Below are 24,952 nucleotides of genomic sequence, written 5' to 3' on the forward strand. Positions count from 1 at the left end.
AGTGAACAATGGCGTGTGTGGGATGTGGGGGATAGCGGTGGTTACCTTTTGGATGCGGCCGGTGAGTGTCCTCCAGTGATGGCGCTTCTGCACTATGCTTCTGCACGTGTGGCCAGTGGTGTGCAGAAGCGCGCTCTATCCAGGGGTTATGAGGGCGGTGACGGGGGCGTGGCCGGGGCGTGTGTGGTGAGGGGGTGGGTGGTGATGGCTGTGACTGTGTCCACTGGAGCGGGGGGCGGGGCTGAGTGCGGTGGGTGGAGAGGGGGCGGGCATGGTGGGGAGCCGGTGTGGAACGGAGTGAGGGTGGGCGGTGGTTCCTAGTGGTGGAGGAGGAGGCTGGCTGTAGCGATGCAGGCGGAGGCGTGGCAGTGGGCGTGATGGGGAGCCGGACCTGGGTGTGTGTGGTGGTGGTGGTGGGCGGGGCGGCGTTGCGGTGCAGCAGCGGGCTGGACGGGGTGTGGTGAAGATACATGTTAGCTGATGGTGGGGGCGGGCGTGGAGGACATGGGCGGGGCATGTTGCTGAGGACGCGATCGGGTAGTCCGGAGTGAGGAAGGGTGTTGAGCCTGCCTTGTGAGGGGCTGGTGGATGCCGATGTTGGGGTGTGTTGTGAGTGCTGGAGGGGGGAAACGGGATTGGAGATGATAAGACTGGGTGGCCAGAGGGCGGCGTGATGGGGGGCGGTCCTATGGCTGGTGATGCTGAGTGGTCGGTGGATGCAGTGGTGACTGCTGTTGCAATGTGAGACGGAGGGTGGATAAGTGGTGTGAGTTGACCAATGAAGGGGGACTGGTGTGGGAGGATGAGGGGGGGACTGGCTCGGTTTTGGGGGTTCTGGAGTGGTGGGGGGGGGGAAAAACTTTTGTGAGGAGGATGATTGGGGGTGGTGGTAGGTTCTGTAGGATGTGGAGGGGAAAGTGGGGGTGTGTGGGGTATGAAGGGGAGGTGTAGGGGTGTTGATGTGGATGAAATGTGTGGTGAGATGGGTGTATAGGTGTGTGGTCTGGAGTTGTGGGGGTGACTGGAATTGGGATGGGGATGTGGACCGGTGGTGTGCAGAGTGGACCGGAGGTCCGGATGGGGTGTGTAGCTGGGAAGGAGATGGGATGAGAGGCCGGGTGTCAGCGGGATGGGTGATGGGTCCTGGGGTCAGACCGAGTGTCCTGGTGTGTGGTGCAGGGGTGGGAGAGTGTGGAACTGGAGGTGAGGGGGGGGTTTGCGGGGTGGAAAGTGACAGCGCAGGTGCTAGAAACACTGGTTTTCCATGCTCTCGTTTAGTCCATTGGGTTCAAGTGTGTGGAGCTTAAATATCCAAAACATTTCACGTCTTTGGAGGGTCCTGTATCTGTCTGGGCAATGGGCCTCGATGTGTTCTATGGGGGTGATAGATAGTTGGGAGGGGTCCTGGTTGTGAGTAGCCAGGAAGTGTCTGGAGACGCTATGTTTTAGGTATCCCTTGGTGATGTTGGATCTATGTTTGTTGATGCGTTCCCTTAGGGCCTGGATTGTCCTGCCAACGTACTGTAAGCCGCAATCGCACTCCAATAGGTAGATCACGTATGATGTTGCACAGTTGATGAAATTCTTTATTTTGAAGTCTTCGCCAGTGGTTTTGCTCCTAAAGGTCTGTGTTTTGTTGGAAATGTTGGTACAGCATTTACATCGGGTATGGCCACATCTGAAGCTGCCAACAGGGGCAGGGGTCCCGCTGATAGTACTCGATGAGGCTGTTTTTTTCTTTTTCAGTTTGCTTGGGGCCAGGATGTTTTTTAGTGACTTTGCTTTTCGGAATGTGATTTGTGGTTTCTGTGGTATGTTGGGTTTGAGGTATGGATCATTCGTTAAAATGTGCCAGTGTTTCATCAGGATCTTCCTTAAAGTTTCGTGGTTAGTGTTGTAGGTGGTGATCAGTGATGTTTTGTATGGATTTGTAGTTTCTGTTTCTTTTTTAGGTTTGGTTTTGATTGTCAGGCATTCCTCTTGGCTTAGGTTGTTTGCCCGGGAGAAGGCGTTCTCCACGATATATATATTTATTTTTTTACATATTAATTTTCATTTCTAATTTAAATTTTAATTGTATTTTTATACATATTACATCATCAAATTTTGTGTTGATCCTTTTAGACTTGATAAAGGGGTCTGCGTACCCCGAAACGCGTCGTCTTTGCTAATCAAAAAATAAAAAATATTTCGTATCCTCAACTGGGTTGTGAATTGCGCCTTGTGTCCATCCGCTCACTGCATGAACCCAGTGCAGACGAGCAACCTCCCCATACACTTAAATCTTTTTAGGCAGGCTTTCCTTGTTCCCTAAACCGACACTTCCCCGTTTACCCCCCACCCCTCATTCTTCAGAACCAATCGCTTTCTTCTGACCGTTTTCCCAACATTCAATGAACTAGCTCATGCAGTCTGTCTGCATTACTCTACTTAGTACAAAGATGACTGCACCGCTTTATAAAATGAGCAGTTTTACCTGTGTTATCCCCATTTCCTTGTAGATTGTAAGCTCCTGAGAGCAGGGCCCACACTCCTAATGTTTCATTTGTATATTAGCCTCTAATCCTGTGATGTCTTTTTTAAATTGTGCATGAACCCTCTGAATTGTAAAGCGCTACAGAATACGGTGGCACTATATAAATAAAGATTATTATTATTATTAGGATGCGTGATGCAGGGACAGAAGCTTCTAAGCCACAATGCAAAAACTGCAAGGGTATGACACCCACTGTGCAGCTGGCTGCATGCAGCAATCTATTCCCAGCCATGGCAACAAATGGGGACACAATTTGGCTGCTGCCACTGGCGGGAGTGGCTAGGCCGCATCATGCAGTTCTACGCTAAGAGGTCCACCCACCTAAAATGTGCCATTTATAATACTTGTATCTTCTTATGTGGCAGGGGAGTTTTTGGGCCGCCTCTGGCACCAGGGCCCCGATGTGACTGCTACCTTTGCTACTATAGATCTACAGTTTTGTCATTGCTTGTATTTCTCTTAGTACATATACAACACAAGCTGCGTAGGTTTCACTGCACCCATAGGATGCAGGAGAGGCGTAGCAATGGAAGAGTCCAAAGAACATGTTGACATAATCAGACAAGATTGAAGGCTGACTATAAAGACTTATTCATACATCAGTAAATCATGGACATGGAGAACCATCCACTGATTTCAACAGGTCTATTCACTAATCATTTTTTTCCTCTGTTCCACGAGAAAGAAATCGGAAGCATACCTACACTACTTAGGTCCATTTTTCTGATCAAACGCATCCATTCAAGTCTACAGATCTGTAAAAACCGTCCATACTCACTACTTTTTTTAATGCTGGGGGACGCTCTGGAAATTGGGAGCGATCAAAATGGGCCCCTTTCCCTTTTTTTCATGCAAGTGAAAAACAGATAACACACAGAAGTAGAACTGGACACACAGACGAAAAACCAATGAAACCCAGACATCGTCACGGATGAAGCATGGACTGTTTTTTTATGCACAGAAACTGGACGTGGACATGTGAATAAGGGCTCATGCACACAGTCGTAGTTTCTGTCCACATCTGATCCGTATTTTTTGTGGATTGGATGCGGACCCATTGATTTCAATGGGGCCACACCCTGTGCTGTCCGCATCCACACGTCCATTCTGCGGACCTGCAAAAAAGATAGAACATGTTCTATTCTTATTTTGCGGACAAGGATAGGACATTTTTACAGCAGTTAAAAAAATGATGGCTTGGATTCGTGTTTTGCGGATCCGTGATTTGCAGACCATAAAACACTTACGGCTGTGTGCATGAGCCCTAAGGCCTAAGACTACGAGACCCAGGGACACTCCCTTGTTGAGACTCATATTGAAGGAGGTATTGGGAAAAAAAGAGACACAAGAGGCAAAGCTCCTAGGAGAGTAGGTCAGACTAACGGCAAGGAGATTATACAGTCATATATGGAGACAGATAAGATGCCATCCTCCGGGGGCAGCTACCTTTGTGTAGGCATTTCTAAGGCTAAAGAATAAACCCCACCTCTATAACCAGTATAGGTAATATACAAGACAGCCTTGACACTTCCAAATTCTGGACAGGATCAATCCAATACAAGTAGCTTAAAACAAAAAATGGATTTAATTTGTCTCTACAAACAACGCATTTCCAGATGTAAAGCTCTTCTTTAGGCAAAAGGAGACATTAGCGAAACTTACGGTGGTCTTGTATACAGTGCGGTTCACTTCCTACAATCTCACAACTTCATGCGCTTTGACTCTTCACTTCCTTTTGTCAATGGGACCTTCTATTGAATCTACTGGTTGAATCAGCTGCTTCTCTACTGTAAGTTGTTCTGCTGGCTCAATAGTTCCACCTGGTGGTGACAAGCAGTAATCTCACGCTTATATAAAGACGTGCAATGGTTTTATTATTTTATGTAAAGCATTTAATACAACTTGATAATAGGCAGAATTTAACATATGAATTGAAAAAAAACATAAAGCTCAAGTAACATGTGCCTATAGCTCAGAATACTAATATGAACACATTAGTAGCGTTTACTATGAACTTTACATAGGGTTTGGTTCAGAAAAAAGGCTATGCTTTTCTCCAGTGCAGCTCGTGTCTATGGGCTGTGTCAGGTAGTGCAGTTCAGCATCATTTACCTAAATTTTTCTGGTCGGCATCCCAGACCCGTATCCAGAATACAATGCAACCCCAATCCTACATGCAGCACTATGCAGCCATTTGCAGGTTAATTTTCTTTTTTTCATCCTTCCGATACATCTTGACTGGCAACTAATATATCTCTGAATAATATTTCTAGAAGAACACCACTCTACTGCTACTGAATAATACTGCTATGACATCACCAAATATTATCGTTACATGTGACTGAATAATGTAGTCATACAATTACCAGATAATAATGCTATACAATGATTAAATAATACCGCCACATTAGGATCACGTATAACTGCCAACAACATCAATATAACCAATAATATCACCATACAGTGCCCGTATAGTAGTCACATACCAATACTATGTGGAGCTCTGCAGCGTATAATCATATTATAGGCTTTATATAAGTGAATACAATACAGTTAAATACAGTGACTGGCACGGTCTCTGATTATGGTCTTTTTCTTTTTCTTTTCTTATCTATCCAGCCCAGACCACCATGATGATTTCTTTCATCCATCACTCATTGTGCAGCGTTTGCCGCCCTCCTTACTGCGCCACCCAATCATAGTGTCCCACACAGTAATACTGAATCCTTACTGCCCCTCATAGTAGTGGTGCTACAGCAATAGTCTGGATCAAAAAATCTAGGGCTTTTGCCATGAACCACTGATAGCTCCAGCGCCGACCTCCAACATGTATTTTAGGTTGGCCACAAATAAGGTTGAGATATAATAAAGTTTAACTGCACAAGGAGACCACCCGGGGTTTGTTTGTAGTCTTGAACAGGCCCATAGGTTGGCATATGAGCTGTAGACACAAAACGGTGGTATATCTCAACCAATACTGTTTGTAAATGTGTGAATACAATAAAGTATATTCTCTAAAGGATTGTTCTATGAGAGCTGGCAAGTATGGGGTATTGTCCCACTTCACAGAGCCTTTACATTTCATCTTCTGACACAGATACTGTTTACTTGCTACTGGAGTGCCCCCTTTGACTAACCCATTCGTGGTGGCAGCCCTGTCCAGGTCTCTGATGTCCAGTGTCTTTACCAGAGATGAATCCTTTACATACAGCAATGTTATCAAGAAAGTTTTCAAGTTTCCTGTTTTTGTCAGGGTAGTGGGTTTCATTTTCAGTGTAATGAAGCTGGGAATTTCCCCTTGTAAAGCAGACTGCTCTGTGAACAGGTTGTATTGCCACAGCAGATTTACAGCCAGCAAAGGGACAAAACTGCACTGTATGGAGCCCACAAACGTAAGAAAGCCCTCCGATATTAGTTAATGCAAGTTCTTCATTTCATGGCTTCTCCTGGTCGCCTCTGCACACGCAGACTAATACCAATTGCTTCTTTGAGCATTTTTGCAGAAATTTTGATATTTTAGGATCTTGGAGGTAAGTGCTGAATTATCCATATTTTTCTACATCCTAGGTTCTCTACTTGTGTAACCCTGGGGGTACTGGCACCAACCTCAGAGTATGCTTATAATAGAGGTACGGTAACACATTTGTAAGTAATTTTAGTAATTTATTTCAGTAGGGGGTACTTGGCTTACAAATTGTCGGAAATCACTGAAAGAAGCAGTGCACAGTAATCCAGATATGGACTGGTCACTAAAGGCCCCTTTACCAGGGCCAATAACTGGGTCAGTTATCAGGAAGGAGCGTTCCTTGGAATGCTTATTTCCGATAATTGCCCTGGAAAAGGCCTCTTGCACACGAACGTATTTTCTTTCCGTGTCCGTTCCGTATTTTTTGGAGATGATTCACTTCAATGGGTCCGCAAAAAAAACGGAAGTTACTCCATGTGCATTCCATTTCCGTATGTCCGCATTTCCATTCCGCAAAAAAATACAACATATCCTATTATTGTCTGCATTACGGACAAGGGTAGTACTGTTCTATTAGGGGCCAGCTGTTCCGTTCCGCAAAATACAGAATGCACACGGATGTCATCCCTATTTTTTGAGGACCGCAAAATACATACGGTCGCTGCAAGAGGCCAAAGGGTGGAAATGGTTGTCCTTTGGATGAGCATGTAGGGACATACCCCAGCTGGTAACACCCAGTTGTCAATTTCTTCATCGATTTCTAGGAGGAATAAACGAGGAACAGCACAGACTTCTAATAAAAGATGCTCCAGATTTGTAGCGGCACACCCCCAGCTGGTAACACCCAGTTGTCAATTTCTTCAAACATTTCTAGGGGGAATAACAGAGGAACGCACAGACTCCTAAGAAAAGATCCTCCAGATTTTTTACTTCATGTGAAATACAATTATGTACTAAGATAGGCATGTGTAGGTGGAAGGAGCTCTTTAATATCACCTTACAGAATTCCTAACATTTCCCTCAGATCAAAGAACATAAAACCTCTTTAATATACATTCCTCACCTTCATTGCTACCTTGAGGCCTAGGCTACATTAAGGCCTCATGGACACGACCGTTGTTGTGTTCCGTTCCACAAAATGGGGTTCCGTTGTTCCGTGATCCGTTTCCATTTTTTTTCCGTGTGTCTTCCTTTATTTTCGGAGGACCACCAGACATAAAGGAATGTAAAAAAAAGTCTAAGAAAGGTTTGCCATGCAAATGACAGGAAAAAAACAGACGTGGACGCGGGTGACAATCTTGTGTGCCTCCGTGTTTTTTAGCGGTCTCATTGACTTGAATGGGTCCGTGAACCATTTTCCGCGAAAATAATAGGACAGGTTATATTTTTTTGACGGACTGGAACCACGGATCACGGACGTGGATGGCAAACGGTGCATTAGCCAAGTTTTCAACGGACCCATTGAAAATCAATGGGTCCTCAGAAAATCACGAAAAACGGCGCAACGGACACGAAATAAAACAACGGTCGTGTGCATGAGGCCTTATACTGAATGTCTGTCGAAATGTTACACCAGCAAAAAGCTGCAGAAAATTCCTTATGATGTCTTTGAGAGGACGTGTGTGTATGTGTATACAGCTCTATATGATATTTTTGAGAGGACGTGTGTGTATGTGTATACAGCTCTATATGATGTCTCTAAGAGGACGTGTGTGTATGTGTATACAGCTCTATATGATGTCTCTATGAGGACGTGTATGTATGTGTATACAGCTCTATATGATGTCTCTGAGAGGACGTGTGTGTATGTGTATGTGTATACAGCTCTATATGATGTCTCTGAGAGGACGTGTGTGTGTGTGTATGTGTATACAGCTCTATATGATGTCTCTGAGAGGACGTGTGTATGTGTATACAGCTCTATATGATGTCTCTAAGAGGACGTGTGTGTATGTGTATACAGCTCTATATGATGTCTCTAAGAGGACGTGTGTGTATGTGTATACAGCTCTATATGATATCTCTGAGAGGATGTGTGTGTATGTGTATACAGCTCTATATGATGTCTCTGAGAGGATGTGTGTGTATGTGTATACAGCTCTATATGATGTCTCTGAGAGGACGTGTGTGTATGTGTATACAGCTCTATATGATATCTCTGAGAGGATGTGTGTGTATGTGTATACAGCTCTACATGATGTCTCTGAGAGGACGTGTGTGTATGTGTATACAGCTCAATGTGATGTCTCTAAGAGGACGTGTGTGTATGTGTATACAGCTCTATATGATATCTCTGAGAGGACGTGTGTGTATGTGTATACAGCTCTATATGATGTCTCTAAGAGGACATGTGTGTCTGTGTATACAGCTCTATATGATGTCTCTAAGAGGACGTGTGTGTATGTGTATACAGCTCTATATGATGTCTCTGAGAGGACGTGTGTGTATGTGTATACAGCTCTGTATGATGTCTCTGAGAGGACGTGTGTGTATGTGTATACAGCTCTATATGATGTCTCTGAGAGGATGTATGTGTATACAGCTCTATATGATATCTCTGAGAGGATGTGCGTATATGTGTATACAGCTCTATATGATGTCTCTGAGAGGATGTGTGTGTGTGTGTGTGTGTATACAGCTCTATATGATGTCTTTGAGAGGACGTGTGTGTATGTACAGTATATACAGATCTATGTGATGTCTCTGAGAGGACGTGTGTATGTGTATACAGCTCTATATGATATCTCTGAGAGGATGTGCGTATATGTGTATACAGCTCTATATGATGTCTCTGAGAGGATGTGTGTGTGTGTGTATACAGCTCTATATGATGTCTCTGAGAGGACGTGTGTGTATGTACAGTATATACAGATCTATGTGATGTCTCTGAGAGGACGTGTGTATGTGTATACAGCTCTATATGATGTCTCTGAGAGGATGTATGTGTATACAGCTCTATATGATGTCTCTGAGAGGATGTATGTGTATACAGCTCTATATGATGTCTCTGAGAGGATGTATGTGTATACAGCTCTATATGATGTCTCTGAGAGGACGTGTGTGTATGTGTATACAGCTCTATATGATGTCTCTGAGAGGACGTGTGTATGTGTATACAGCTCTATGTGAGGTCTCTGAGAGGACGTGTGTATGTATATACAGCTCTATATGATGTCTCTGAGAGGACGTGTGTGTATGTCTATACAGCTCTATATGATGTCTCTGAGAGGACGTGTGTGTATGTGTATGCAGCTCTATATGATATCTCTGAGAGGATGTGTGTGTATGTACAGTATATACAGCTCTATGTGATGTCTCTAAGAGGATGTGTGTGTATGTACAGTATATACAGCTCTATGTGATGTCTCTGAGAGGACGTGTGTGTATGTGTATACAGCTCTATATGATATCTCTGAGAGGACGTGTGTGTATGTATATAAACCCCAACTCCCCTGACAAAGCTGCATCGCAGCGAAACATGTCGGGTGGGGTAGTGACAATCTACAATTTTTAGACAGGTTGCAGTATAGGGCAAGATTCACAACCAGTAGGGTCGCAATCATTGTCCATCTCAATACATATTGTGCAGATGTTCGGAGGCAAACTGCCTGATCTCCCAGCGTGTGAGATGTGTGATTGAATGATGGATGGATGTCACATTGGGATATAGGAATACATCGTATTTATTTATAATAGAAACTCCTATATTTAGGACCTATAGGGACACCAAATAATTCACCATTGAAAACACACCTGCTAACCTGTGGTGATACATGGCCACAGAGTATCCATGAGGTTAACCACCTCTTAAAAAGAATGTAGAGCGAGCGACAGTGACCCAAAAAATACATAAATTAACTGACTTAGCCCGTAACTGCAACCTGATATTTTTTTTATTACCTTGCAGTATTGGTTTCTCTGAGTATTTTTGTTTTAAAAGCAAATAATAAAGGTTAAAGTTTTAACATATAGATAGGACCCCTAAAAGGTGTATGTATATACAGCTCTATATGATGTTCCTGAGAGGACCTGTGTGTATGTATATACAGCGCTATATGATATCTCTGAAAGGACCCGTGTGAAGGTATCTGTAGCAATCAGGATGTAATCTATAAATAGTGATCAATGTCTGACCCTGAGGCATGACATGGAAACAAGAAGTAGCATAGAGAACCTTTACAGTTTAAAAAGTAAATTTCCTCTTTAAGAGCCTGTGAACAATGCAGTAGTTTTCTTCAGAGTATACTTTCGCCCTGATATATTTGCTATGCGCCTGCCCCCAGGGCCGATCGTCTCCCAGGTCTATAGGAAATGGCAAGTGGTGCGGTGCGGCTTTTAATAGTCTATGTTTGTGTCACTCCTGCTCCTACTTGGATACAGTCTCTCCCCAGGGTTAGGCTCCAAAGCAATAAAGGGGAATAGTTGAGGTAGGAGATGGTGAATAAATATCGAGTCCAGACCTTTGATAAAGTTCAACAGCTTTACTTGAGTAAACTTGCATCTAGACAAGATTCAGGCTTTCTCTTGGTTCCAGCAGGTCTTGGCATAAACTGGCAGGCAAACTTGATAACTCTGCTTTCTCTCTCTGCTGTGCTAAACTCGACTTGGGTATAGTTACTGGACTTTCAGTCGGGTCTGGTATCCCTGGATTGGGGTGCCTTTGGCTGTTTTCCCCCTCCTGACACTCAGTAAGTAAATTAACAAGGAGTCAGGAGCTCTATGAGTTACTTCCCTTTGGACAGACTCCTTCCGTAGCCGGAGATCTTTTTCCCCTTGCTGCTACATCTTTCATGTCCTCTCAGCTCCACTATCTAGACTAAACTGCCATAAACTAGAACTTCAACCCCTCCCTTTGGTAGGAAGCAGGACTGGCCCACTTCTGCCTAAAAGGGGGATAATGGAATGGTGAGTTCCATTCTATCTAGATATCTCTCTCTCTCTCTCTCTCTCTCTCTGCCATATATGCTGCCACCTGCTGGTGAACCAGGCATATTGCAGGTAATAATACAGTTTCATAATAAGATTATGAATGCATAGTGTTAAGTACCTGGAAATAAATACACAGATGGCATTAATGTTTACCTGTCACGGCCTCGGTGTGTGCCGCAACATTTTCGCCGCGCATGCTGGTTGCCGGTGGCAACTTGTTTTTTTGCATGTGTGCGCTTTCCCTTTTAGGATGTTTCCTTTCCCTGCTTTGGTGTGCACTGGGTTAAGGTGTGCTTGGTAGGTGTGGTGGGTGTGACCTCAGGCCTCCTATATGTTGGTGTGGTAGAGCCTGAGTGTCAGTTTGGTTTGTTTGTCAGCTTGGTGTGGAGCTCTGCTCCTGGGCTGAATGATACTGTCTGTGTGAGATATCCTTATTTGTTATTTTGTATTTCTTGCTTTGTCTGTTGTCCCCTCCGGTGTGTTTCTGTCATTCTTCCCCCCACCTGGTGTATGTAGTTTTGGTGCGGGTTTTGCTTGGAGGTTTGATTGTTGTATGAGGCTCCGCAAGGGGTGTGCTTTCCCGGAGGGGTTTAAGCGAAGACTCGCCTGTGGGCTTTTACAGCTTGGAGCCACCTTCCATCATGGCTACGGCAGGTAAGTGAGGATTGCATAGTTATGTTACTGTGTAACTTACCTGCCGTACTGTTTAGCCCATGGCCTTCTATCCTGCTTGCCACTGGGCTGTTTGAGACACCATTCATCCGTGGTGTTGGGTGAATGGGTTGTCTCTGCCCTGTCATTAGGCCTAGGGATTTGTAGGGATAGCTGGGTCAAAGGTTGGTGAGCATGAGCCCCCTTACCTTCTGAGGCGGCTCATACGGTAGGAGTCTAAGGTGAGTTCAGGGTTGCGCTAGGTGGTGACCTGCTCCCTATTCCTTCCTATCTGGCATTGCAGTCTCTGCTTTTGCACGGTGGGGGGTTTTCCCCACTCCCCGCCGTGACATTACCACTTTATGAAATACATGGCTGCAAATAATATATTGGTGTGTGCTGTGATTTTCTTTTAGATATTGAAAGGGTTTTCCAACATTTCAATACTGATGACCTATCCTCTGACCTGGGATCAGCTGTTTTGAGAAGGCAGCGGTGCTCCTGTGAGCACCACTGCCTTCTCACAGTTACCAAGTACAGCGCCATACATTGTAAAGCAGCTGTGCTTGGTATTGTAGTTCTTGAATGGGCCTGAGCTGCTCCTAGGCCACATGATCGATGAACGTGTCATCACTCGGCCTAGGAAAAGCAGAGAAAAGCCTCAATGCAAAGTATTACCGGATCAGCGATGATTCTCTGCAGCGGTCTCTAAAAGGTAAGTGTATTCCCTTCTCCGTGAATCCAGATCCTTCTCCTGATTTCTTTTTATGTTATGATCCTCCTTTCAAGTTTGTTCTGTCACTCTTTCAATGGAGCACTATCAACAGCAGAAGAGTATCTTCATGCAAAATCCTCAGTAAGAAAAATACATAGTGAAGGTCCACAACATTAGATAACAAGGACAATTTATTTACTCACAGGATAAAACTTTTTCAACAGCATAAATGTTTTTCCACAGCATGCGGTAATATTTAGCATTGTGTCTTAGATAGAGGGATTTGTGGTCTATTTCCAGCTGGATCCTGCAGCCAATGTATACACTCAGTAAAGGACAGAAAATCGTATAGCTATCAGAGAGAAGTCCCGCTTCCTTCTCAAACAGCTGATCGGTGGGGATCCCGGGTCTCGGACCCTCACGATCAGATACTGATGACCTATCCAGAGGACAGATCATCAGTATTAAAATGTCAGAAAACCCCTTTAACTATATGTCAGACAGATTAGCAAGAGTAGAAGGAGGAAGAGGCCAGTATGGTTTACTAGAGAGGTAAGTAATATAGGAAAAGAAAGCAAGGCTGTGTATAAGCGATATAAAGAAACCAGAAGTGTAGCAGATAGAGAACTGTATAAAATTAAATGGAACAGAGCCAAGTATATTATTAATACTGCTAAAGCATCAAAGGAAGGGAGAAATGGCCAAACCTATTAAGAAGGGGGATAGAACCTTCTTCAGGTGCATTTGTGATGGGAAGAAAAAAATCTACAAAAATCAAAAATGGGCAAAGTCACTATATTGATAGGGACAAGGCTGTCGCTGACAATTTGAATAGTTACCTTAATTCAGTATTTTCATAAGGCGGCTTTTAAAGTCGTAATTTGTGTGGTCATGACATTACTGCTGGCTGAAAAGGCTCAGCCCCAGTGTTTAAGGAGGATGATGTTATGGGTGAATTGGCACATTTAAAGTTTAACAGGGCAATGGGTCCAGATGGCATCCACACTAAAGTCCTTATAAAACGCCGGTCTGTGGTTGCTGCTCCTCTTCCTGAGTTAACCAATCCCTCCTGACAGGGGATGTTCCCGAAGAATGGAAAATGACCAACATTGTACCTATCCACAAGAAGTTTAGCAAAGAAAAAGCTGAAACTATGGACCAATGACCTTGACCTCGGTAGTAATAAAAATAATGGAAACCCTCCTGAAAAAGGAGATAGTTGAACACCTAAAAAACATCAATCTGTTGGATCCAAAACAACGTGGCTTTACTGAGGGCTGATCATGTCAAACTAATCCTACTGATTTCTTTGACTAAAGTGTTCGACGAAGGTGGCGCTGTGGTTATTGCCCACCTTGCCTTCATCAAAGACTTTGATACAGTGCCACAAAGAGAGGTGATAAAATATTGAATATTGAACTTAATCCTTGGGTAGTTCAGTGGATTCGCAGTTGGCTGAAGAATAGACAGCAGACTGTTGTGGTTAATGGTGTGTGGTATCACTGTAATGCCAGTATCGAACATGGCTACGGCATTATAGTGAGTGCCATTACTTCCCCTGCGTAGCAGCCAACAAACGTGCAGGAAGGAGACTCGAGCATCGCGCTCGAGCACAAGCGGTGTTCAGCCGAACACAGCGATGTGCCCTGCATCGCGTTGCACGAGTCAAAATGGTGTTCGGCGGAGCATGCTCGCCCCAACACTAGTGGGGTATACTTTTTTATTGTGATGGCCCACTGTATAGGAAAGCGTAGTCTGCTGTGCTTTCCTATTCAGTCAAAAATAAAGTATACCACTCCAACCAAGGCCAAAAAGAGCACTCTTATGGCTACTATTAAGTGAAAAGCAGACTATGGCTTTGTTTGGTATTTGCACTTTCTCAATGCATACGCCATATGTGATCACATACTGTAGCTTGATGTGAATAGAACCTTACATAGAGACCATATAACCCCACTGAGAGCTCCAACCAAGGTATTCTGTGGACAGCATGGTGCCTTTTTCCCAACACAGGGACTTGATAAATACCCACCTATGACTGTGTATAGAAAGCAGACATTTAGTGCCACATAGCAGTCGCTTAAGCTATTTTGACACTAGTGGCAGGACGGATCCGACAGGCTGTTCACCCTGTCGGATCCGTCCTGCTGCTATTTCACCGTGCCGCCGGACCGTAGCTCCATCCCCATTGACTATAATAGGGATGGGGCGGAGCTCCGGCGCAGCACGGCAGTGCACGGCGAAAGGCCTCTCACCGCAAACTGCCGTGTTGCGCCAAAGCTCCGCCCCATCCCCTTTATAGTCAAGGGGGACAGAGCGGAGGCACGGCGAAATAGCGGCAGGACAGATCCGACAGGGTGAACAGCCTGTCGGATCCGTTCTGCCGCTAGTGTGAAAGTAGCCTTAGTCTGCCTCTGGGGGTATGCCACTGAACAAATTCCCCATTATTTGTACATAATGCAAACGTATGAAAAAATATATCAGCTTGTGGTAGTCCATGAGAAATGGAAGTTGTAGACTTTTATGCTGACTGCAGCTTTTAAGCATGCTATATTTAATCTCTATATAAAGCATACAATGGCACTTATAGGAATATAAGCTTTTTACATACCTTATGCTGCGTACTTAGAGCTCCATATACATCCATTAGAATATAGAATAGTGTTGATTGCGAATATTCTTTTTTTTTTTAACAAATCTTTATTTATTATTTTCATTTCGTATTAAGACATTAATAAAGTGCATGTCTGATTGTAATAATAAATAGTAACATAACAAAATGGTACATCTTTGGTCTGATACAGATTTTCCAAGATTCACATTTGATATCAAAATAATATGTTCTTGATAACACTTAATAGTTTCAATGGCATGTAAGTTACTTTCACAAGAAAAAGAATACATCCAAATGATCCAATCCACCTCCTAATAAAAAGAAGCGGGCGAGTACGCATCAGGGTAACATATCCCTTTCCTTCCCCCCCAATTATTGGCTGAATAGCATCATTACGGATATCAACCTCACCTCCATGTATCCCCTTACCCCAAAAAAAACATAGTATATGTCTACCCGTGGCGTTGGCCCCTTTTAATTACTGTCAATTAACACTGGTAGGGGTAGATGTTAACTGAGACGCTGGGGCATTTGAACAGTTAGAACGCCACTTCAGCCATGGATCCCACACACGCAAATGTTTGTCATGTGACAATGATTCCCAACTGGACATCTCCTCCAATAGGCGAATCTCCTGAACTTTATTTATCCAATCTGTTATCCCCGGTGTTTTATTGGTAAGCCAATACATAGGAATCAGCAGTTTTGCCGCAGCTATTAGAGAAGACAACAGGGAATGCTTGGTAAGTATATATTTTTCACTGGACAAGTTTAGTAGTACCATTGATGGGGTCAAAGGCGACGAGGAGGGAACCATGTCTAGGACACATTTAGTAATCGTATCCCAGAATGGGGATATCAAGGGGCAGGTCCACCAGATATGAATTAGAGTGCCTATATTTTCCCTACATCTCCAGCACCGATCCGAATGTGAGGGGTCCATGGCGTGAAGCTTTGCAGGTGTATTATACCACCTGGTAACCAATTTATAAGCGTTCTCTTGGACTCTAATACATCTTGAGTATCCATGAGAGTGACTCAAAATCTTATCTACTATGCCATCATCGAAGGTGACATTCAGATCCTTTTCCCAGTGGGATATAAACCAGGGTCTGTTAGGGCCTACATCGTCTAGTAATTTGTTATATATCCTGGAAACGCATCCTTTTTTGCCCATTTGGTGCAATAACAGTGAGTCGTACCAAGTAGGATCAAGCTTATCAGGGGTACAAGCTAGGTATTGAGTGCAAATTCTCGAAAACTGTAAATAGTGTATGGTTGACCATGGAATGCGAGGGAAATCAGATTTCATGTTTTGAATGGAAGGGACTATCCTATTTTTCAATATATCTCCAATTGCCACAGATCCTAACGCCCTCCACAGACCCAAATCATCTTGGAAACCCTGAACTACCAGGTATGGGATATAGCCAATGGGAGTGAACGGAGAAAGGCAAGGGGAAGAGCGCAAGAGTGTTGATACTTTAGACCATGTGTTCCTGACTCCTCTCAGGAGGTCTAGACCTTTTTTACCCATGTTGTTATTCATTGCTAGTTTAGGGTCCCATAAGGCTGCTACTCTCCCGTGTCCTAATAGGCTCCTGGCCAATCTACAGCCCAGTTTGGTATTCATAGGGTTGCTAATTTCAGAGTGTAATCTGAGTTGAACAGCTCTGTAATATGTAGCCACATCCGGAAGTCCGAAACCTCCCTTAAATATAGGTTTAGTGAGAACCTTATACGCCAACCTGGGTCTGCAGCCACCCCACACAAAAGAGGAAAAAAGGCTACGTATCTTTGCCAAAAATGACTGGGGTAGGGGTATAGGCAAGGCCCGTAGAGTGTACAACAACTTAGGCAGGATGTACGTCTTTAATAAGTTTTTCCTCCCTAACCACGACAGGAAGGGGATCTTTATTTCAGCTAATTGTTGTTTAATACTGGCAAATAGTGGCAAGTAATTTTGGTGAAACAATTGGCCAGGGTCCTTTGTTACGTTAATACCCAGATATTTAATGTGTGAATTGTTCCATGTAAACGGGAATTCCTTCTCAAACTTTTCCACGGATGATTGGGAGATGTTTATACCCAATGCCGTGCATTTGGAAAGATTAATTTTAAAATTAGACAGGGAACCATAGTTATCCAGTTGTCTTAAGAGAGCCGGTAATGCCTCTTCAGGTTCTGTTAGAAATATAAGCATATCATCTGCGAATGCAGCAACAGTGTGCTCATCCCTACCTACTCTAAGGCCTTTAATCATAGGATCCTGTCTCAGAGACTGTATGAATGTCTCTAAGCACATAATAAATAGCGTGGGCGAGAGCGGACATCCTTGACGTGTCCCATTTGTTATCATAAAGGGAGGTGACAAAATACCATTCACTTGCACTTTTGCGGAGGGGTTAGAGTACAAAGACAGCACCGCCCCTACAAATTGAGGGGGTAGGCCAAATTTCAGCAATGAGGCTTTCATGTAATCCCAATCCACTCTATCGAACGCCTTTTCGGCATCTGTGCTGAGAAAAATGAGTTTTTTCCCCTGTTTCAAAGCAAGTTGTTGGGCCTGTAGAACTCTAAAGGTGCTGTCTCTGCACTCCCTGCCCCCCACAAAGCCCGATTGTTCATGGGATATAATCCCTGATTGCGAATATTCTAATAGCGAAATTTTATCGCGAATAATGGCACTTCGAGAATTCGCGAATATCTAGAATATAGTGCTATATCTTCGTAATCGCAAATATTCTAGATTTTTTTTTATCAGTACCCATGTGGGCAAATGAGAAGGCTGCAATATCTTTGACTTTAGGAGTAGTGTTGATCGCAAATTTTTGGATTGTGAATTTGTGTTGCAAATTTTACGATTGCCGATTTTTGCAATCAAGAAAATAATGACTGGAGATCACGAATTCTCGAATTTGCAAATATAGGACGAATATTCGCAACATATCGCAAATTTGAATATTGCCCCTGCCGCTCATCACTGTTATAGAATATAAAATATTGACTAACCTATTTGTAAGCATTTATAGCTATTGCAACTGTAATAAGAAAAACCTTTAGAATTAGTGACCAAACAGATTTTCTTTCACTTGTGGACAGAGATGGACATAAAAGAGGAAGTGTGTGATTTAATTAGCTTTTTTATTACTAGTTATTTGGTTAGTAATGCAGAGAAGATTGTTCAGTTTCCTTCTAACATTTATTGCATTGCACAATATGTAGCCCATGGAGTGAAAGCAGATGGGAACTTTGATGAAAATTACAGTCAGTCTTAAAGGAACTCACGGGATTACAAAAAAGTGTTATTTGTTTCTCTAGAAACAAAACCAAGGTTATCCATGTACTGTGGCTGGTATTTCAGCTCAGGTCCATTCACTCAAAATAAGGGTTATTTCGTTTAGAAAAAAGACGACTGAGGGGAGATATAATAACCATGTATAAATATATCAGGGGTCAGTACAGAGATTTCTCCCATCATTTGTTTATACCCAGGACTATTATACCCAGTGAACGTGACAAGAGGATTCTTTACTGTAAGAGCAGTGAAACTATGGAACTCTCTGCCAGAGGAGGTGGTGATGGTAAACCCACTAAAAGAGGTCAAGAAGAGCCTGGATGTATTTCTGGAGTGTAATAATATTACAGGTTATAGTTATTAGATTTTTGGAGAGGTGGTTGATCCAGGGAGTTATTCTGATTGCCTGATTTGGCGTTGGGAAGGAATATTTTTCCTAAAATGATACAATTGGCTTCTGCCTCATGGGTGTTTGTTTACCTTCTTCTGGATCAACATTGCAGGATGATGGTCTGAACTGGATGGACATATGGCTTTTCTCAGTGTTACAAACTATCTTACAGTTATTGTGTCTATTATGCTTCTTGTGATAGAAATAGATTTGCTGCCAGATGATCGCTGATCTGATCTCTTGTTTCAGTACAAATACATTTTGAAATTAGTGGAGGAATAGCAACCTGAAAATGATGATACCCATGATCTTGCTTGTTTATTTTTAGTTTAATATTTTTAATATTTTAATTACTATTTCATCCTATGGGAGGCATTGCTCCATAGGAACTATTCCTGTGGGAGCTTTGGATCCTTCCTAAGGTTCGAGGGTTACCACAGCAAAAGAACGGCTTCCCCGATCTCATCACAGGGCATCCCTTCGGGCCCAAGGACTTCAGTACTCCCAGTGAAAAGCCTTTCAGATACTATGGGCACAACTAACCACGGCATCTGAGGCGTGAAATGTCCATGATTGGTGTTATCACAGATCACAGACATTAGCCCCAGGTGACTGATTTTAAAACAGCAGAAGGCTGTTTGGTGGAAGGTTGGAAAGGGTTAAAGGGGTTGTCTCATTAAAAAGACATGCTGCACTCCATAAATTTTTTTAAAATTAATTGTCATGTTCAGGGATCAGAAAACCCCTGAACATATCACGAGCATTCGCCAAACAGACACCAAGATCCAGAGAAAGCCAAATCGAATGTTTATTAAACAAAAGTAAAAATAACCTTTAAAAAATGTTGTTGCGGACCCCTTTGGTGCTGCCTAGACCTTGATTGAATGAACTTCAGAATTGAAGTGTCTGGTATTAAGAGATCTTTTATTATACAATATAGTCCAGTAGACTATACTGTATAATAAAAGATCTCCTAATACCAGACACTTAAATTCTGAAGTTCTTTCAATCAAGGTCTAGGCAGCGCCAAAGGGGTCCGCAACAACATTTTTTAAAGGTTATTTCTCTTGCCACCTGCCTTGAGCACACGCAGAGGACCGCGGCCGCAGCCCAAGACAACCGCACGCTGGACACCGAATAACCAGCAAAGCGATCTACAGTTGTTGTGACTCTTCACAACAACATCTGGTAAGCAGACTCGTAAGCTCTTTAACACAATAAGGAAGTGTTTAATGCACATGTGGCGCTCTACTCTCCCAATTTTATCTCTACATATTAAACAAAAGTACTAGACACAAATAATAAGAATAAACCAGGCCAAGAAGAAACTGCAACTGAGAAGAACAGCAGGTTTTAAAGCTGAGCAAGCTGTATGAATTAGGTGGAACAGTGGCAGAAGTGTACCACTGTGCCAAGTGACCAGTTTGAATTTGGGCTAAACCCTAAGGGCATTTTTCCGGTGCTCCCCTGGTTTTCACCCTTTAATCCCCTACGCAGGGATCTGGTCTTCACCACAGGGGGCCAACCAGAACTCTGCTTCCTGGGATGGTCCCTGTACACTTGGCAGCTGACCTGCAAGGAAACTGAGACACTGGTGCAAGGCAATATAGCACACTGTTAAGACACAGGACCAGGATACAGGATCAAAGTCATAAAAATGCAAGCGTGTCTGGAACCCATGTGAAACAGGGAGCATGGCAAGGATGCAAATGGCACCATTAAATGCATAACATTTTCTTAACAATAAATAATAAATAAAGACAGACAACATTTGTGGAATAAAATGGCTGCAATGCTTTATTAAGGGTAACCTCAAATACATACTTCAGTAAATAACTGCACCACAATTAAAACCAACAGATCATTAAATCAATATACAAAATTGTACTAATCACCGAAGTCCCCTCAGCAATAGCTGAGTGACACAGCCCCTCTAACAAAGCAAAGCGACAAAAACATTTACATAGGGAGGGAGGGCGGGTCGATGATCCGGTCTTCACAACTGGCCCAGAAGTGCCACCGCACCTGCAATATAAAGCCAGAGCACTTCCCACCACAGTACTTGCCACCAACCAGGGTCCCCGAATCCCCTCATCAACAGCAGCGGGCCAACCAGCTGAGGCCCCAGCTGTCACCAGGGTACACAGGTAAACCGAAACACTCAGCCTGAGGTAACCTGCAAGAAAAGCGGGAAAAAAAACAAGAAACACAACAAAAGGGAGAGAGAGAAAGGCAGCCATAACAATAATGTACCCCACAGAAATGTAAGGTACCATTGCCCCCATGTGTCCCCCAAGCTAAACACTCTGGGGGGCCCTCTCATTCTTAGAAAGACATACAAATTTGCCTTGAACCGGAAGCATGGCATTCACAGACAGACTTACAAACATGCCTGGAACCTATGTGGAACAAAAAGCAGGGTATTCACAGACAGACATACAAACTTGCCTGGAATTCATGCGGAACAGGAAGCATGGTGTTCACAGACAGACTTACAAACATGCCTGGAACCCAAGTGGAACAAGAGGCATGGGGCCAGATGTATCATGACTCTGACAGCTCACTCCACTTTAGCATATGGCTAAAGTCAGTTTTAGCCAAATCAGATTTATGATCGGCCCTTTAAGACTGTAATAAATGTGGTTTGACGGTAGCAGTTTATCCGTCCGTAAGCAGCTTTACAAAAGTCGCACGTTTTTATGAAAAAGTCGCATCTTCTATTAAAAAGTTTTATAAGATAAGCATGGTCCTCACTGGAGTGAAATTGCGACTTTTTTGCGACTTTTTAAATAGTCCCAATAGTAAATCTGTCTAGACATTCATTTACATAAGAAAACACGCCCACTTTCAGAAAACTGGCGAGCATAGTGCAGAGCAGAAAAAAGTCGCAAATTTGTGCGCAGTTTTAGCGTTTGGGACTTTTTGGGAGACTTTTTCACTCCATTATTCTGACCTGAGCTAATGATAAATCTGGCCCAATGTATTCACAGACAGACATACAAACATGCCTGAAACCCAAGCGGAACAGGAATACAAGGATCATGGCATTCACTGACAGATCAAGACAAAAATACATTAATGAATAACCACTCTGACCACACAAGTCAGGATGGAGTAACAAAGACAATGGTCAGGAGAAGGGAGGAGCGGATCGACTTCGGATGAAACATGCAAAGTTGATTCGCATAAAACTTTGTTAGAATACTGTATTAGAATGTATTAGCTCAGATGAGCCGAAGTTATTACTTCGCAAAGTCTCGCGGGACTTCGGGTGATAACTTCAGAAATTCAAAAATCAATTTCTACTGTAAAAAACATCTCGGGTTCGGTTCCTAATCAGGAGAGCAAGCACCCTGCACTCAGGTTTCCTGGAGACATACTGAACCCATAGGCATACCACACACACATATTCAAACAGGCTCAGGGAAGCATTAAGCCTAAATAGACACAGGGAACACACAATTCACAGAACACAGTTCACACACTATAGAGGACTTCTACCAGCATGCACCACACAAGCAACCAGCATACACTGGAACATCAACCGCAGCCAGTACGCAAGAGCCAGCCAACATGGCAGAGAATGGCAGAGTAAACCGCACTGTGACATTGATGTAAAAGGACAAGTTAATCAAATGAATTAGATTATTCTCCTAGCCCTAAGATTATGTCACTTATGAAGACCCAACGACTGCTGTTTCAGATGTCTGCTGAGCTCCAAGGACAGATTATGTATCAATATAACATTAGTCTACTGCATAACACCCAGTTTTATTTGACTATCTCACAGTAATTATCCTCTGGAAACAATGTGCTTGATACGGCTCCTGAGCTTTTTGTTTAAATATTTACCAATTATCATTTTACAACTTTTTTGGCAAGTTAATTCTATTGACTCAAGAACACAAGTAATACCTCAGCGTGGCACTTACTAACCTGCAGACGCAAGCTCATAAATTATCAGCCCGTCCCACGTAAACACCCTACGACATTTCCCCCTTGTGTGTAAAAAAGGATTGGTTCATGTGTGTTAATATTAAATGCCTAAAAAATACCATACAATTTAGTTACTGAATCATTGACCTGCCAGTGATGTCTTTAATAGGCAGCACGGTGGCTCAGTGGTTAGCACTGGTGTCTTGCAGCACTGGCGTCCTAGGTTTGAATCTGACCAAGAACAATATCTGCATGGAGTTTGTATGTTCTCCGCATGTTTCCTTGGGTTTCCTTCCACACTCCAAAGGCATACTGATAGGGAACTGAGATTGTGAGCCCCACTGGGGACATAGCTTGATGCTAATGTCTGTAAAATATAGCAGCACTATATACATGCATAAAATAAATAATAGGACTGTACTGAGTACACACATGAACAAATCATCTTTACACACATTTCGTGGGCAGAATGCATCAGGTGCTCCGGGCAGTCTCTGCACGTAGGGTAGTTTCACATCTGCAGCTGTCTCTCCAGCAGGCTGTTCTTCAGATTATGGATTACCTGATATCGCTGCCTCCCTGCTGGACCTCATTGACTATAATGGGGTCCAGCTGAAGTCCAGTCACTACCTGGCAAATATGCTGGAAATTGGCGGGCAAAAATCAGTGCATGCAAGTGTTTTTTGTCCAGTCGATTCCCGGCATTCTAGGCCAGAACAGCCAGATGCAGGTGTGAAACTAGCCTTAGGCCTCATGCACACGACAGATGTTTTTTGCGTCCGCAAATTGTGTGTCCGCAAAACAAATGGATGCGGCATTCGTTTTCTGGGGAGGATACATTTTTTCCCACAGATCCCTTGTAATAAATACCTATCCTGCACTATTTTTTTTGCTGAAGGGAAACACGGACAACGGACGCGGAACACAAACGGACGAACTATCAGCATTTTTTTGCTGACCCATTGAAATCAATGGGTCCCCATCCTATCCGCAAAAAAAACGGCACGGAGGTCGAGAAAAACAACTGTCGTGTGCATGAGGCCTTAGGATAAGGAATACCTACAAGAGAAAGGTATTCAAAGGTTATATTCTATGTACAGTATATTACCAAAAGTACACTTTAAATGAGGTACTGTACAATGTCATTTTTACTTCCTAGACAGTGTTGAAAAATCTATAATAGGGCCCTATTATTACAGTCATTTTCCTCGTCCAGTTGTCTCTAAAAGAAGATATGGAGGTTGGGGCTGGAGAGAAGGGGTATTTTATACTGTGTGTACTATGGTGAAAAAGTGTTTGTATGTGGGATTGTATAGGCACATGCACTGTTAGAGGAAGGGATTATAGATCCTGCTTTGTGATGATTATAGGGGTCATGTAAGACTATGTTGCTATTTGGGTATTATCCACAAAATGATTTCCTCGTGCAAAGAAAGCATTTTTTCTGTTGTGGGGGGAGCATTTCTGATTTCTGCTTTGTGCCCTATGCAGATTTGTGGTTGGAACCTACTGCATTCCTATCTTGTCGTTATGCACAAAAGGTGGTATCAGATATTATGATTACAGTTGAGAATTCACATGGGAATTGTGGTTTTCATTGGAGTTTCCCTTCAGAGGAAATTTAACTACCAAGAGTAAACGTGAAGTCTGTATGATAGTCTTATAAATCGGTTAGTTATTTGGATAAGAAGGTTGGTATTGTACTTCTTAAATGACCATGTGTTTGTACAGCAAATACAGTATATGATATATAACACCCTATATACAGTACAGACCAAAAGTTTGGACACACCTTCTCATTCAAAGAGTTTTCTATATTTTCATGACTATGAAAATTGTAGATTCACACTGAAGGCATCAAAACTATGGATTAACACATGTGGAATTATATACATAACAAAAAAGTCAAACAACTGAAAATATGTCATATTCTAGGTTCTTCAAAGTAGCCACCTTTTGCTTTGATTACTGCTTTGCACACTCTTGGCATTCTCTTGATGAGCTTCAAGAGGTAGTCACCTGAAATGGTCTTCCAACAGTCTTGAAGGAGTTCCCAGAGATGCTTAGCACTTGTTGGCCCTTTTGCCTTCACTCTGCGGTCCAGCTCACCCCAAACCATCTCGATTGGGTTCAGGTCCGGTGACTGTGGAGGCCAGGTCATCTTGCGCAGCACCCCATCACTCTCCTTCATGGTCAAATAGCCCTTATACAGCCTGGAGATGTGTTTGGGGTCATTGCCCTGTTGAAAAATAAATGATGGTCTAACTAAACGCAAACCGGATGGAATAGCATCCCGCTGCAAGATGCTGTGGTAGCCATGCTGGTTCAGTATGCCTTCAATTTTGAATAAATCCCCAACAGTGTCACCAGCAAAGCACCCCCACACCATCACACCTCCTCCTCCATGCTTCACGGT

General features: G+C 43.2%; 1 protein-coding gene across 6 annotated transcripts in view; it reads left to right on the forward strand.

The window, feature by feature from the left end:
* Positions 1-5,851: 5,851 nt before the first annotated feature.
* LOC122933321 (TRAF family member-associated NF-kappa-B activator-like) overlaps positions 5,852-24,952 on the forward strand; it is a 90,245-nt gene continuing 71,144 nt past the window's right edge. For 2 of the 6 annotated variants that reach the window (XM_044288261.1, XM_044288256.1), the window contains exon 1: positions 5,896-6,066. The gene's annotated coding sequence lies outside the window, so the exon portion shown is untranslated. Of the gene's footprint in view, positions 6,067-6,103; positions 6,182-23,525; positions 23,609-24,952 lie in introns of those variants that run through there. The other 4 variants (XM_044288257.1, XM_044288259.1, XM_044288258.1 and 1 more) reach the window with 4 other exon arrangements.

The sequence above is a fragment of the Bufo gargarizans genome, chromosome 3 (assembly GCF_014858855.1).
Source record: "Bufo gargarizans isolate SCDJY-AF-19 chromosome 3, ASM1485885v1, whole genome shotgun sequence".
Taxonomy (NCBI): domain Eukaryota; kingdom Metazoa; phylum Chordata; class Amphibia; order Anura; family Bufonidae; genus Bufo; species Bufo gargarizans.